The sequence below is a fragment of the Dipodomys merriami genome, unplaced genomic scaffold, assembly GCF_024711535.1.
Source record: "Dipodomys merriami isolate MVZ:Mamm:240054 unplaced genomic scaffold, mDipMer1.0.p SCAF_4, whole genome shotgun sequence".
Lineage (NCBI taxonomy): Eukaryota > Metazoa > Chordata > Mammalia > Rodentia > Heteromyidae > Dipodomys > Dipodomys merriami.
Window position 1 is genome coordinate 13,558,775 of NW_027205603.1, and position 16,843 is coordinate 13,575,617.

Consider the following 16,843-nt stretch of genomic DNA (forward strand, 5'->3'; position numbering starts at 1 on the left):
GTTCTCTGTCCATTATAGGGAACTAACCACAAAAATGAAGACAGTCCTGGAAAAAACAAAAACAAACAATAACCCAGAAGTGCCCCCACTTTCCTTTTCATAGCTTCCTACCATGTTCATTGACTGCTTCTTCTGTGAGTGGAGATAGATCCAATCTTTTCTGTCCCATTCTCTTCCTAGAAAAGAGTGAGCTCTAACTTGGAAGAGAAGTGAGAAGAATGTAATGCATTTTCTTTGTTGTTGTTTTTCTTGAAGAGCTCAGAACATCATTTTCTAGGGAGAGAGTTGATTTTAGGGATGATGATAGCTTCTCCCTGCAGCAGAAAGCCCCTTGAACAGAAAAAACAAACCACCAGATCTGCAGTGGCAGCCTTCTCTGATGAAGGTCAACAGCTAGGTGATTGAAAAGTTGCTCTCATGGGAAGACAGTTCAAGAGGGCTCTCTGTACCCTCCCCTCTCACACTTCACCGCAATCTCACCACACATCTTCATGTGCAGCGATTATTGCAATTGCACTGAAACTCTTATTGCAGATCGCCATGTTCAGCCAGCTAACCAGGAAGAGTAAAAATCTTTAGGAAAATAGAAAAGCTAATACAGGTCCCTACCTTGGGCTGTTTACTGGAACAACGAAAGAAGGTCATGCATTTGCCAGGACATGCAATGACTTGATAGAGCTTCTATTTTTTTATTCCAAATCCTTCGCATAGTTGGCCAAGAGATGAAAGAGTAACCCATGCTATCAGCTATAAGATCTGCACCTTTCTCTCCCTTCCAGCCTTTCTTCCTTAACAACACCTGGGGAAAAATAATCAGAAGGCCAGGCAACAATGGCACACTAAATGGTTTCAAAGCAATGGAGACGAAATGTGCAATGTTTTCTCAAAGACAAATCCTTCAAATTTGAAAGTCTACAAAGCACATAGGAATACAGGTTGCACCAACAAACTACAACACTGAGAGCCATATCAAATAAAACACTGATTTTCAAACTAGACCCAGAGAGAAAATTATTCATGTGTATGATGGTCATTTCACAGCCTTTAGAACTAGTCAGTATTTATGGGCTGCATTTGAAGATACATAGTTTGTCATCCTTTGAGAGTCTCTCTCTCTCTTTTTCCATTCTCTCTCTCTCTCTCTCTCTCTCTCTCTCTCTCTCCATCTCTCTCTCCCCATAGATAAACCACTCTCCCACTTAGCATCACCCCAAGATCTCATCACCCTGTCGAAGGTATGGAACAAACCATGTCCAAAAGAATTATCTTCTACTGACAGCTTCTGAGAACTATTGAAAAAGAACTCTTCGGTGATCAAATGATAAAAGCTATCACAGCAAACAAAAATCTCTTGTCTAAAACCTGGGTGAATATTGGATGCCATTTTTTCCCCTGCTCAGCATTTTGATATAGAGTTGCAATAATAACCAAATAATTCCAGGGGTACATATGGCAGGTGACAAACTGCATATGCAGAATCATGGCATTTAGTAAGGGGCATGAGAGAGGCATCAAATGCATAATGAAAACTGTATATTGGGGTATAATTTTCTTTCTATGCTTTTATAGGTACCAAACCAAAAGCCAATAGGAAAAAGGCTTCTAGCATTGGAAGCATTTTCGATTTCAATTCTCTCATAATTCTTCCATTATGTATGAAGCCAAAGATGAAACATTACCTAAGGGAAAACCCAATTACAAAATCATTGCAGTTGATGATGCTGAAATCATATTTTTACCTGAAAAAAATAATTCTGTATGAAGATACATTGGATAATTTTAGGTCAAGCTGATCTTTCAAAGATAAACTATCATTTTAAACAAAAAAACAGAACTTCTACATAATACAGTCTGTATAGCCTTTGTCTAAAACCACAAAATACATTCTATCAATTATTCCAGTGAATCTGTTCAACATCACTGATCTTTCAGAACTAAGTTAAATATTTCCTGCAATCAGAGTTTCTATCATAAAATGATCTAGATAATTACTTCTGATCTTCAAGTGCAGTCTGGCTAATTAATCCTCTTTCTCGACAAGTTTAAGTACTGACTGGATGTGTCACTAAGGGAGAATCTTTGGCAAAGGTCCTTTCTTCTGGTATAATCATAGATTTCCAAAGAGCCAGGCCAAGACTTCTGTAGCCAGGACTCACTTTGATAGTCAAATTTTATCCCTTCTTCCCAGGTAAAGCCAAATACAGTTCACAATTTCTTACTCCTTCCATTATGCAGGTCATTACATCTTTGCACCACTATTTTTCCCTCATATGAAACAATATGTGCTGGAACCCTTCAAGACTCAGATGGAATAATGCCTCTTATGAGTTCTTCCTCAGTGTGGTTTGTTTATGGTTAATAATTTAGAGCAGCTTAAAATATTGATGTGCATCTGTTCCTGTGTACTAATATGGACCTATAATGTGTGTGTGTGTGTGTGTGTGTGTGTGTGTGTGTGTGTGTGTGTGTTAGAGAGAGTATTCTCTCTTTACCATTTGTGGAGAATTAGAGTTGAAACTAAGACTCCCTCTGAAAGTGGATCCCCTCCAAATTAATGTGTGATTTGTGTTCTCATTTATCCCTCATGGGTGACCACAGGAATGATTTCTCACATAAACACTCTTGGCAGAGGCCACTGAAGTACTCTTCAGTAAGCACCTAAAATTCCACTGGTTGTAGACAAGGCCAGATTCTCCCATTCTTTTTCTCTGAGTCAGTTTGAACAGAATTCCTTAGGAATTTTTTTGTTCATGATGCTATAGATGTTAGGACAGGTAAAAGAAAGGTAACCTGAACTTGGAAGAAGAGGTAACTGTGTTTTCATGAGTCATGATACGACTGGCATTTGCTCAAATCCTGTTAGATCTCTGAAAATGAAGGTACAGTTTTCTTCCTTTACCCCTGGGGTTTTGAAGACCTGGAATGTATGCCTGACACTGCAGAAAGCACTGAGCCTCATGCAGCCTGTGTATTTCTTGCATACACATATCTATAGTAAAGCTTAATTAGTGAATTATGATCCCTTTAACCAGCCTGGTAGCTTTGTTTCACTTGTTAAACTGGATTTCTTGATGAAAGCTTCATTCAAACTCAATGTTTCACGCTTTGGCATCAGTCAGAATATTTTCTTTTTATCTCCCTCATCCAAAGATAAAAGTTTTTTTTTCCTTCTTCACTAAGCAGGTACTGTGGCCATAACTCTACAGATTGAGGTATGGACAGAAAAAAACTAGCTTATATTTCTCCTTCTTTACAACTTGATGATTGGAGGGAGGTCCACATGATAGATCAAAGCAACCTCAGCAGATGACTCTTTCCTTATTGAGAAATTTTGTCTCTTCACTTAAAATAAGCCATTTACAACTTGTCTTTGACACATTCAAATAGACAGCATTTGGGGTCATTGTCAGTAGAATGGGGTTACATTACAAAACCACAGAAGATGAGATAACCAAGACAGCTGCCCAATGATTATTGGGCATCTGATCTCCTCCATGCGGATACGCATGAAAAGCATGAAAAGATGGCTCAAATCCAAGATGGACAGAAGTGGGAGAGTGCGCGATTTCATCCTGCTGCTCAGAATGACATGTATTTTAAATCTAATGAGTTGCTTCTTTCTGGAATTTTCCATTTAATAATTTTAGGCCATGACTGACTTCACAAAGTAAAACTGCAGCTAAGGGAAAAGTTTCTGTGAATAACATCATTTTTTTTAAGTGTGGGGGGTACTTAATATGATATTTTAAAAATTATTTGAAGAAGGGATGAATTAGGCAGATTGTATGAGTACTTTGGGGCCACAAAATTATTTTACAGATGAGTTTTTAACTATTATAATGATTTCAGGCTTAGTATCCCATCACTAATTAGTTATGTGTATTAACCAAACTTCTATGTCAGTTCCTTTCTCTGAATTTCTTGTGCATCTACTTCAGCAAGTTGTCTATTTATACTTTAATGTAAGTGAATTGGGTTCAATAAAGCACAACATAAAATAAACTACCCTATTATGGCAATTTTGACAAAAACTGAAAGACTCACAGGTTGTAAGAGTCTCATAGCAATTTATGCTTTTAACATCTGTGGTTGTCTAAGAATGTCAATGCTCAAAGGGGCCACAAAAAGTAGATTACCACTGTGCTAATTTTATAAAGAATCCGAAGAGAAGTAAAGATTAGTAATTTGGAAGTAGAGCTACCAGTACAAAATTAAATCTATTGTTGTTTAAAAATAACTAGGCACCCAATATTGAATTTCACAAAAAAAACATTTTTTTCCTTTTTTATTGTAAAAATACCATACAGAGGGGTTACAATTACATGGACAAGATAATGAGTACATTTCTTATCAAGCATTGTTGCCTCCTCCTTTGTTTCCCCTTCCCATCCCTTCCCATACTCCCCCACCAGATCCTCCCCTCCCCCCACCGAAGTTGTAAAGCTCGTTTTTTGACATAATGACTTGTACATCTCATTGTTGTAATGGGTCCACCTGTATCACTAAACGATTTGTTTTTTCCCTTCCCCTCCACAAATTATACCAACATCAAATACAGTGAAAGCAGGGGTTATACTGTGGGGGAGGGACATACAAAGCAACAAAGAAATCATCTTATATATTTTTTTATTTTTTATTTTTTATTTTTTGGGTCCAGTCGTGGGGCCTGAACTCTGGACCTGGGTGCTGTCCCTCAGCTCTTCAGCTCAAGGCTAGTGCTCTACCACTTGAGCCACAGCTCCACTTCTGGCTTTTTTCTTTTTTGCTTATGTGGTGCTGAGGAATTGAACCCAGGGCCTCAGGCATGCAAGGCAAGCGCTCTACCACTGAGCCACCTTCACAGCCCATCATCTTATATTTTTAAAGAAAATAAAGGTACATGTGTAGTTGGAAAGTATCATATCTAGTGAAATGAAGTTCTACCAATAAACTTGGAATACTTGAGTAAATTTCTCCCTGTTTTATTTCATTATATTGTGAGATCAACATGCATTCCTTTACCTATGGGTGTACCTGCTGCAGGAGAGATGGGTGGGAACAAGACTGATTCACATTCACCTAAATCCTGGATTATACAAGGTGGTTGGAATTTTTCCCTGGCATTCACCACTACATCCCAGGAGCTGTCACATGGTAAACAGGTAATGTCTCTTTGTTGAGTTACTAAATGGATTGCATTCCTTCTAAAGTGAGTTTGCCTCTGTGAACAACCAACTCCTTGCCTGTCCTCCACCCCAGCACAAACACAACCCCAGACATGTATCCTCAAGCTGGGGTGACCGTGACAGTTTTACACGCCGACTGGCTTTGCAAAGGTTAGCATCTACACGTGAGCAGATTTTCCTCTTCTCTGCCAAAGTCTGATTTCTTTCCCATCCATCTAGTCACAGCTCTAATTTCAGTTTTCTAAGAAAGTCCTTCCTGATAACGCTGTGTCACACACAGTCTTCTCTAAATGTCTACAACCCTAGCTGAAAACCTATTTCTGATGATGAACCATGTCATGTTTGGCTTCCATGTTTTTTAAAAGCTATTTTCCATTACATTTGAATGGTCAGTAATGGTGAAATCAGAGTCTAAAACCCATTCACCCATTGCTAAGAAATCTGGGAGAAAAAAATATTTGCTGTGAAATGCTATTTTTTTTTCAACTGGAAGAAATGCATGCTCTGCTTTTTAAATATTTAGACATTAACTAGCAACTAGGGACCTGCCATTGTGAAAGGTTTGTGAAGCAATATCACAGCGCCACACTAGCACTGGAGTCTTCCTACTTCCGTTCTGCAAATGGCTATCAAGGGAAATGAACAGAGGAGGGAACTTTTCACAGAGAAAGTCTTGTGAGAAGTTACAATGGTCCTTTCCCTCCTTGTATAATGACCCCAATATTACATCCCTTGGCCAGCAATAGCCTAGGAAGTACATGAAGTCTCACTGAAAGTAGTTATGGGTTTTGCAATATCTTTGTGCTTGCAATGATTTACAACATGCACTTTACTTACAGCTCTCTGTTGTCATTACTATTAATTTTGAAGGGCAATAAAATGTCTTTTCCAGAAAGTCAGTCTTACTTTTACCCTGTCAGATGTTGAGAAAATAACCTAACAAATCTTTTCTTTTTAAGATGCTCATGTAAAGGTAGCTGTATATTCAGCTGTGGAATTCAAGTGAGAAGACCTGAAGAGATATTTTAAATAAGGTATTGTGAATATTAATATATAGTAATTAGGTCTATAAATAGTAAAGAGTTCTGGAGACATACTGCTGTTTAGATGTTGGAAAACTGAGGAAAAATGAAGTGAGAGAAAAAAATAGAGAAGACAAGATTTTCTGGAAAACAAGAAAGCAATTCTAGAGGACAGAAAGGCTGTTAGTGACAGTGTCCTGTCAGGTCATGGCTAATTGGGCATGATGGAGAAAGAAGTCTTAAGAGTTCACCTGAGACTGTCCTTCAAGCCTGAAATACTCGCTCTATCCCCTAAGCATCTTCTTCCTGAAATATACTTGAGCAAATAAATATAGTTGTATTCTTTGAAGATAAAATGTTTTCACTGCCAAAATAGTATTAGTAAGCAGAGACCTGTTGGTTCGTTTCTTTCCAGAATGAGAACTGAGCTTCTATTAGCTACCACATTATTTAGGAATCTGTCTTCTAACTTAACCTTGAGAAATAGTTGCCTAATAATAATAATTATTGTTATTAGTATTATTTGTCAGTTGTAGGGCCTGAGTTCTGGGCTTGGGTGCTGTCCCTCAGCTCTTCAGCTCAAGGATAGCACTCTACCACTTGAACCACAGTGCCACTTCCAGCTTTTTCTGCTTAGGTAGTGCTGAGGAATCGAACCCAGGGCCTCATGCATGCAAAGCAAACAGTCTACCACTGAGCCACCTTCCCAATCCCTAGTAAATAATTTTCAAGCTGATCCATCCTACTCACATTTAAACACCTTGTTGACATAAAGGTTCATTACAAAAATCTACATGCTTCCATTCCTGGGTTTATTTCTCCTAAGTAGGCAGAAAGAAATGCATATTTGGGGACTTCAATATTTGTCGGCGCTATTAGTCACCTACCTGAGTCAGGTTTCAAGCTCCTGTAATATATATGCTGTTTTAAACACAAACCAACCAATTCAATTTCCCTGTACTCTCTTTGCTTCTTTTCTTCCTTGACTACTCATATCATCTAAAAGTTTAATACATAAATACAAAAGGAAAATCTCCTTTGGAAGAATGTTAGACAATTTTTCCTACACAGTTTTAAATGAAAATTTACAGGAGTCTGAGTAGTGTTGTGAAATCTCTCTGGCTCATGGATATCAGACAGCACACTAAGTACATACAATAGAATCCCTAAATGGGAGACACAAGGAAAGTAAGTGAAAAGGGGAGAGAAAAACAATTTGTGGGTCTTGATGCTTACCTAGTTTAAGTATGCTATCTTTTGAGCCAGAAATTAACATACAAATATAAAAAATAAATCAAAGCAAATTCTGAACATGATAAAAATGAACAAATACCACAGCATCACAAATTCCAGAATTATAGATTCAATTAACTAGCTTACTGACATACCATTCTAATATGATGTTGCTATTTTTTTAGCTACTTCCTCTTTCATTACCTCCGTAGGGGTAATGATTTGTTAACAAAATTTTCTAGTAGAGCAATAAGTTAATCTTCTTTCTAACAGAAGTGAGAGAGGTTGTTTTTTGGTTTTTGCTTTTGTTTTTTTCTTTAATGCTTAAAATAGTTTTGAGGCTTTTGGTTTGTGTATGTGTGTGTGCTGTTTTTTTTTTTCCTCCGTCTTACAACTCTTTATTGATAACAGAAGGTAAACTTTTTGTTACCAAATTCTTTTGATCAAATTTGGGAAAGTCTTTATCAAAGTCATCTATTTGTAGACTTAAAAATTTGAGGACATCTTAGTATTCTTCTACAGAAATTGCTATTTAATGCTTTAAGAGCTTCTATCTTATTTTTAATGAACTATTCCTATCAGTATAATCTGAAACATGTATGTACAAGCTACTTATCCATGTATGAATGCTTTCTTTTGATGTACTTGCTCATAGTGGCTTGTTATTTTTTTTTGGTTTCTTTTTCTACTGATCTTATCTGATTGGTTTCCTCATTATTCTGTACATTAGTTTAATAGTGAATAGAAGAAGTATCATTTACATTTACAAATTCAGAAGTGTGGAATTTCTCGCTTTACTGAAACAGTCCAACATGGCTTTTCCTATTGCTATTAAAATGGCATGACCTTAATGTAACTTCCCCTTAGGTAGGTCTCAAAAATTCTTCTAGCTTGCACCATAGCAGGCCTGGGAGACTTGAAGCTTGAGGATGTTGGAAATAAAAAAGAGTCACACTCAGCTTGCTCCTGTTCATTTTTGAAAAATACATACAACCACGTGAACTCTTTGTGAGGGAAGATCCCAAGACTTCTTAGCTTCATGGAAAAGCTACCTGATTAAATACAAAAACTGCCTTCCATAAAGCACAGGAATATTTAAATTATAATGATCAGATTCCATGGCCCAGAGATGAACAACGTTAGAAAAAAAAAGCTACAAATTTTTCCATTAGAATTCCAGGCCTTCACAACTTCTTTGGAAGAAATAAAACAACTTAACAACAAATTAAGTGAACCGCCACATTAGTTATTGGAAAAGGATGATTTATGTGACATGGAGACACACTGTGAAGCATTTTTCCTCAAGCCCTTTCCAAATCTGCATTATTTGTGATTTAAGGCAAACGTATAATTTGCGCATTCACTGATTCATCCCTTTAAAAAATCTTTGCAATATCTTAGAATTTGATATTGCAGCTACAATCTGAGGACATGCGCTATTCTCTGTGGCATCACGTTACAATCTGAGGAGATACACTATTCTCTGTGGCATCACATTCTCCCCTGGGTAGCAGGCAGGTCACAACCAAGGACCGAAACCTTTTGGAATGAGGGCCATTAAAGAATTAATGCTGAACTTTGATTTTGGCTTTCTAAGGAATTATACTATTTGGGATCTCACTTGAATCTACTCTATTTCAATTAATACATTTGTACACATTTTCATATTACTCAGCATATTTGCTTATGAATTTGTAAGCTAAATCTACCAGGAATCAGGTACTTGAAAGAGGTGGAGTAGAGTCAAAGAAAAAGGGGTAGACAATGAAGAGGAAAGGAGGGATATAATGCAGACAAGAATCTAATGCATAGCCTACAAAATTAAGACGAGTAAGGGAAGAGATGGGTAGAGGAGGGATGGAAGAGAATGTTCAATGGGGTAGCATTCATCAAGATGTATTGTATTCATAAACTGCTTTGTCTTGTTGCTCAAATGTACCTACTTATTTAAATCCCACGTGTGAATGAAGAGGTCAGTGCATTGCTGTGCACAGTATCAAATGTAGACTCTTCCATCAAGACCCTCACTGGCTTTGCTTTGCGCTGACGATGTAAAATCTGCTTATTTTGTTAATTTAGTTCCTTGGGGATTGACTTGGAAGCTGAGAAGGACGATGCCCATGCCTATCTTTTCAATTATAGTACCTGGAAGCAGAAGGCACGTTTGATGAGTGTAAGAATAAACAGCACCTGAGATCAGAATGAAGAAAAGCTGGGGATACCTTTGTCATTTGGAGAGGCCGGCTTATGGGTGGGGAAAACAGAGTGGGAGCCAATCCTTCGGGTAACCTTAAGCCTTTGTGGTCCAGCCATCCACACATCCATCACAGTCCCAGACTGATCTTTGGCAGTTTACAAAATGAATGAAATGTTTGGACACTGTACAACTGTGTGAGAATGTGATAGGAATCTGGTCATAAAGGGTCCTTTACCAAGTCATGTGAGGTAGTTCACGGTCTGGCTGGCTTAGCCAGTTAGAGGAAAAACTTACACCTTTTCTCCTAATTTCAAGGTTAGGTCTCTTGGATTTAGGGCTTGGCTTTACAGATACGCAGGATGTGGGAGATGGGGAAGGGGGATCTGCAAGTCCTTCTACATGCCCACATAGGTCATTATACATTAGCTAATAAACACATGTCTTTGTCATTCCCCTAGTTCTATGGTTCAAGGAGAAACAACACGCAGGATCTATTCTTGTTCTGAATCTGCTGTTGGAATTTCTCATTAGAATGAGCTAGCTCTACTTACGTTTTTAATCACACCGTTTCATATCTTGCTGTTCAAATTCTATACAGGTTAATCTGAGGCCTGAAACTCCCAGGGACGTCAGTAATAAATGACCTATTTATCTCTGCCTCTCACACTGCTGATCTGAAAGTAGACATTTAAAAGAAAGAACACAGACATCAGTACCTTCTGGCATATACAATTAGTAATAGGAAACCCCCTCCCCCCAGAATGAAACAGAAAGACAGAGGGAAAATTCTCCTAAGAACCCCTAAGTCCCTGGGAAACTTAAAAACTGCCTCCTTGATTGCCAGATCGGTGTCTGTTTGCAATCACAAATGGTCTCAGTGCCTAACACACATCTTCAGTTCAAAAATCTCCCCAGCGATGACGTAAAGATAACAGGTCCAGTCCTGGAGTTCACAGAAACCTTACCTCATCTGCAAACAACTCCATTAACCATTCAGACCCCAAGGTCAAGAATCCTTTTGCTAGGTTTCTAGAAGTTTCTCCACTTTCAAGGCAATTACAAATGTGACCCTTCTTTCTCCTAAGGGCAGATAGCTAAAGGCAGCTCTGTTTCTTAATCAATACAAGAAAGGGATCAATCTCAGGACTTCTTTAGAATTCCTGGACAAAAGGATGCATTGTAGTTTTAGAAAAATACCAGTACCAAATGTGAAATGAATGTGAAAGGAAAAAATCAGCAAGTATTTTTTTTTAAAGTCTAAGAAATGTTTTCCTCAAAGAGAGGGTGTTTAAGAATAATAGAAATGACTGAGTTTCCAACCAATCTGCAACAGAAGTTGTTAATCCAACTCAGGAGGAGATGGGGATCTGGGGAACAGGTGAGGCAGCATCCCAAGGCAACGTAGGATCCCAATGGCAGAGCCATGTTATACGCACTATGGTGGATTAAGCTACCATTTTCTTCTTTCTAGCAATCCAGGGATTGCTTACATGTTCACCATACAAAGAAGAAAAATAATGTGCAACAAGAAAGACTTTAAATTGGCCAAGGGATAGCGTCAGGCTATGTCATTGTTACCCTGGGGATAAAAACCCCAGGGGTCCAGGTGATGAGTACCTGGAAAAGAAGACATTCCAGCAGCTGCCTGTATACCACTGGCCTGCATGTCCCCACAAAGGTGATGGGCCCCCACACTGCTCTACTCTGCCTGCCTGCACCAGCAAAGATGTGATTGATGGATTGAGTGTTGGGTAGCTTCCCATCAAGACCAAGAACAGAGGGTGATAAATTGAGTCTAGAGCCTCTTGAACACACAATCGTGTTTCTGACCCCAGACAGGGGAATATAAAATGGGGAGCCATTTGGAGTAAGGGTTGCTTTGAATTGCCATTGATGTCATGAAGTTGATATATTTCTGGCTACAGATCATCAAGCTAGGTGGTGCGGCTCAAAGATCTTCCAGAGAATGGGTCAGGTATCCTGGTGAGGCCAACAGGACCGAGTTCCTTCTCTAAAACCACAGACGTCAATAGCATGCTCCTTCTATGTCTCTTTGGGCAAGGAAAGACTGCTTTTCTCTTTAAAAGAAAATCTAAACGACTTAATTCAGGTTTCATGCAGTGAACATTATATGGTTAGACCACATCAATTTTAAAGAAACTAAATGGTCAGAAATCTTATTGGAATGATGGGTCATTCGACGACATTTGTTCTTCCATGTGAAATTGCCAGCATTGTTTTTCTCAGTGTAGGAATACCGAGAGAATCAATATCAAAACCTAGAAAACCAAGAGGAAGATGAGTGGCAATGTTTACATGAGGAGATTTTCCTATTTTTTTTAATTCATCCTTATACTTCTATAATTTTGAGTTTTAAATGAAATTCATGAGCAGGTTGCCTAAATATCATACCCCTATGCTTTGCTTTCTTCTTCCTTCCTTTCAAATTAGAACCAATTTTATCTTAAGGTAGAAGACTTCTATTGACTTTTAACTCTGCTGCACACTCCCTCTGCTATGTTCACTCTCCCCTTATCTAAATTAACACAGGCTGTCTCTCAATTACTCAATCCCTTTAAAGCAAGCATAGTATGATCTCATGGTTTCTTCTGTAATCTTACAGCTGTCCATCAACACATTTACATCATTTGCTTAGAGCTCTCCTACATCTTTGTGTCCTTAACTTTCTGGTGGAACCCTAGTCTTTCTCCCTTCTGAGGGGATCCTGGCCTCGGCTCCCTTCTACTGTTCTGGTTGCTTGCCCTCTGCTCTTTCCTGAGCCCTAATGACCTGAAATTCTCTCCATGTTATAATAATCTCTGGTTCTTTTTACTTGGTTTTCGTGCACATATATTCCACATTCAAAAATGTCAGCATGTTTCTATTCAAAAATGTAAGGGATGGCTCTTTGAGACAGGCACCGAATACTTTCTGTAAGTAAAATCAAATTAAACAAATAATTATTTCCATCACTGGTGTTACTCTCCCTAGCAATCTTTCTAACCCATAAGCCAAATAGTTGAATTACCTTTAGTGAACTCCAATTAACACAAAAATAATATTCTAGTTTTTACTTACCATCAAGGAGACCTAACATCCTCAGCCATTTTGTCAACAGGTTTTCAAATGTAAAAAATGACATGGATTTTATTAAATGAGCACATATCAGTGTGTTCTGGACTTTTGCTTTTCAATGAACTCTTTATTATTGTTCTATCAGCATACTGGCCCACCCACATCCAGGCCCTGATTCCACCTTCAGCTCTGCAATCATGAAGACAAGACCGTGAAAGCTACAAACAATAGAAGCTTGATAGAGGCACATGATTGGAAGCACACTAGGAGAGGAAGAATATACTAGTTCCTTCCTGTTTGCTGCTTGTGGACTTCCGGGAAACTTCCTGCTCCTTTCACTGCTGCACCAGCAATGTTATTTCACTCAGGCAGCAGCAATTTCTCCTTGTAGCTGCAACTGACTTCACTGTTTGGAGCTTTCCAAGTATCTGCAGGATGTCTTCACTGTATACTTTCTTCCTATGACACCATCTCCAGTCCCTGAACCCCCTTCTTCTAAAGATTTGGTTCTTGGCACCAAGAGACTCCACTCTGAACTCAGAGATTCAGATACAGCCAGGCAGCACTCCTTCTTCAGAAATCTTTTACTATGCACAGCTCCCTTTTCCTCTGGGTCTAGCCTTCAATAATATCAAGTCCTTCCTCTTATACTCCCTGCCTATAAGTGGGAGCTACTTCTTGAAGTTATTATGCATAATGATACTTCAGAATTCTCTTTTCCTCCTTTCAGTTAACAACTTTACCAATGGCTCACTACTCTTTATATTAAATCCTCTGAGTTCCAATAACTAGAGTGGTTTCTGTCTCCTGATTAGATCCTTCACATTCATCTTAAAACCATGAAAGTTTATATACAGCTTTGGCAAAGTGGAAATCTACTTATCAAACTACACTATATATGAATGTTCATATTAGCAGTTATAAGAAATACTCATTTTCTAATAAGCACTAACATTTCTTCATCATTATGAATAAGAACTGTTTCATTACTTTGTGTGTGTTACTATTAACTCATAGCAGTCTTTTAAAATCACAACCTATATATGCTCTTGAACAGAAAACCTTGAAAATGATAATCTGTTTGAACTGAACATTCTAGCCTCTAATAATTCAAAGACTATCTGCTCTATTTCCTTCCACTGAGTTAAGCCACATTTTTCCATAACTAACTTAAATTATTAATTATGAAAGGTCTTCATCAAATATACAGTATATATATATATATCAAATTTATATATACACATATCATATTTATCTAAAACATCTCCATAGAGTGGGATAGAGATAATATTGCTGCAATCTAGCTTGTCATAATCATATACATGTATGTGTCAGGAATAATATCCCTGATGCTTACTGACTCTGTAGTATGTTTTCTTAGTCCTTATGTTCAATAGTTTATTTCTCCTTACCAAGTAAGATAGCCCTACTTTAATTCTCATTTTTATGTGTGTACATGAGTGTTTTCATTGGCAGTTAGAGATGCCTTTCACAGCAACAAAGCCCCTGTTAGAAGACTCAGCTGCTTCCTTTTCTGAAGAGAATCAATCTTGTTGCAACTCCCTTGTTAGTTTGGAGACGAGCAAATAGACTCACCATGATTTATTCTGAGGTCAATGCCAGCCGAGTGGAATTTTTCAGCATAAGAATAAGAATGAAAACAACTCATTGTTCCCATACAGTTACAAACCATGACCCCCTTCATTCTTCAAATATTATATAATTCTCAATGAGAAGATCAACAAGGAAAACCCTGGAGACAAAATTCTCTAGAAAATTCTAAACAATTGTTAGAACTGTCAATAGATTGAAAATGTTATCATTAAAAGATTTCCCACTAGCTATATAAAAGAAAAGGGTCTCATATAAAAAATTAACCCCCCAAACAAATCCCCAAAGAAACAAACACCCCATTAATAAGTAGGCTAAAGAATTAAAAAGAGACTTCTCTGGAGAGGAAATTAGAATGGCCAACAGACGCATGAAGAAATGCTCAACATCTCTGGCCAAAAAAGAAATGCAAATCAAAACACAAATGCAAATCAAAATCACATTGAGTACCACCTCACCCCAGTTAGAATGGACATTAAGAAGAAAAATAGCAATAATAGATGCTGGCGGGATGTGACCAAAAGGGAACGCTGCTACACTGTTGGTAGGAATGTAAGCTGGTTCAATCATTCTGGAAGGCGCTATGGAAGTTCCTCAAAAAACTAAGCATAGAACTCCCCTATGATTCAGCAATCCCACTCCTGGGCATTTATCCAAATGATAACAAGCTAGGCCATCCTAAAGCTACCAGCACAACTATGTTCATTGCAGCATTGTTTACCATGGCTAAGATAGGGAACCAACCCTGATGTCCCTCAGTAGATGAATGGATCAAGAAACTGTGGTATATACACACAATGGAATTTTATGCTTCTATCAGAAAGAATGACGTTGTCCCTTTTGTAATGAAATAGAAAGTCTTAGAAAACTTCCTATTAAGGAAGTAAGCCAGACCCAAAGAAACTTAGGCTCTATGGTTTCCCTCATTTGTAATAATTAAAATATGCCTAGGATAGTCCTAGCAGACGATCACAATAGCTCAATAGCTATGTACATATGACCATATCAAATGATGTTAATTAAAATGAACTCCAAGACATGGAAACAAAAGGTCTTTTTTTGGGGGGGGGGTCGTTGATCTTGTTGTTGCGATGTACTGTATCTAGTTCTTCCTTTTTATTTTATTTCACTTTTCTTTTCATTGGTTTATCCCTGGCGATCACTGTCTTTGATTCTGGTACTCTTTGCCTTGTATATACATTTATCTGTTTGGGGAACAGAAGGGGAATAATGAAATGCTGAAAGAAGGACAAGGGATGATCAATTACAACAACGATACAAGACACTATGTCAGAAATGAACTTTACAACTTTGGGGAGGATCAGGAGGAGAGGGTAGTGGGAGAACAACAAAGTGGGGGGGGGGAACAATGTTTGACAAGAAATGTACTCATGACCTTACTGATGAAACTGTAACCCCTTCTACAGCATCTTTACAATAAAAATTTAAAAAATTAAAAAACACTTCCAAGTAATAGTAACATATAAAAGAGTCAACAGGATTTCAAATAGAAGAAAACTGAATTTCCATATACTGTTAAACTGGAAAATTATTTTTATTATCCTTAAATAGTTGTAAAAAAGAATTTGCCATTCAACAAAACAGTTCATAGACTGAATTTTTATAAGTCAACTTCACCAAAGGAAGCAGACTACACATTCTGGGAGAATTCTGGACTCTGAATTACATGGTTATTTTTGAGACTTTGTTATACAGACAGCTTCTCAACTTACAGATCAGTAAAAGTTGAGCACTAACCTATTTTGACCATGTTATCATTTTAGCCTACATTTTGCTTCCTACAACTGAAACACTCACTGATCCACAGAGGCCTCAGATCAGCTGACAGATTTCAGTTAATGACTCCAAAACTGATGCAATTTTACATATCCCCTGATTTATCACAGTCTACCAGAAGAAAATTATGTCACATGTGATCACTGAAAAGGACTCAAGAATTCAAGCCAGCCTCATTTCTTCATCTTACCTGAAAGCCAAGTTCAAGAAGACCAGATAGTCCAGATATTATGCTAGAACCACATTCCAAAGCATTGTTAAGCCATAGGACCTCTCTAGTATTAACAAAAATAAGAAAACTTGTAACATATGGAGTTTTGATCTTTCACATGCAAGGTGCGGCTCCTGGACCAGCAACTTGGGCATTGTCAGAGAGATTATCAGCCACACAGAAACTCAATCCCCACCCAGACCTGCTGGACCAAAATGGGCCTTTCAACAAGGTACCCAGATGACAACCAGTACCCATCCAGGCTGAGAAACATTGGCTTAGATTATAGTTAGGACTGTGATCCTGCAAGGGTCTCTGGGACTGCCCATGTCATGAAGCTGGCTGATCAATTCAAGGAGGGAGCCACAGAGACAATGCAGACTTTAGATGCTCCAAGAACTCTTCTCTGGCTAATCAATAGCCTTAAAGGTGTTTGCTGTAGACCAGGAGACATGCAGAAAATGGGGTGAAGATCCAAAGCAGCTCCAGGTGCCAGCTTTCCCTGGACACAGCTCCTTTTACATTTCACAGT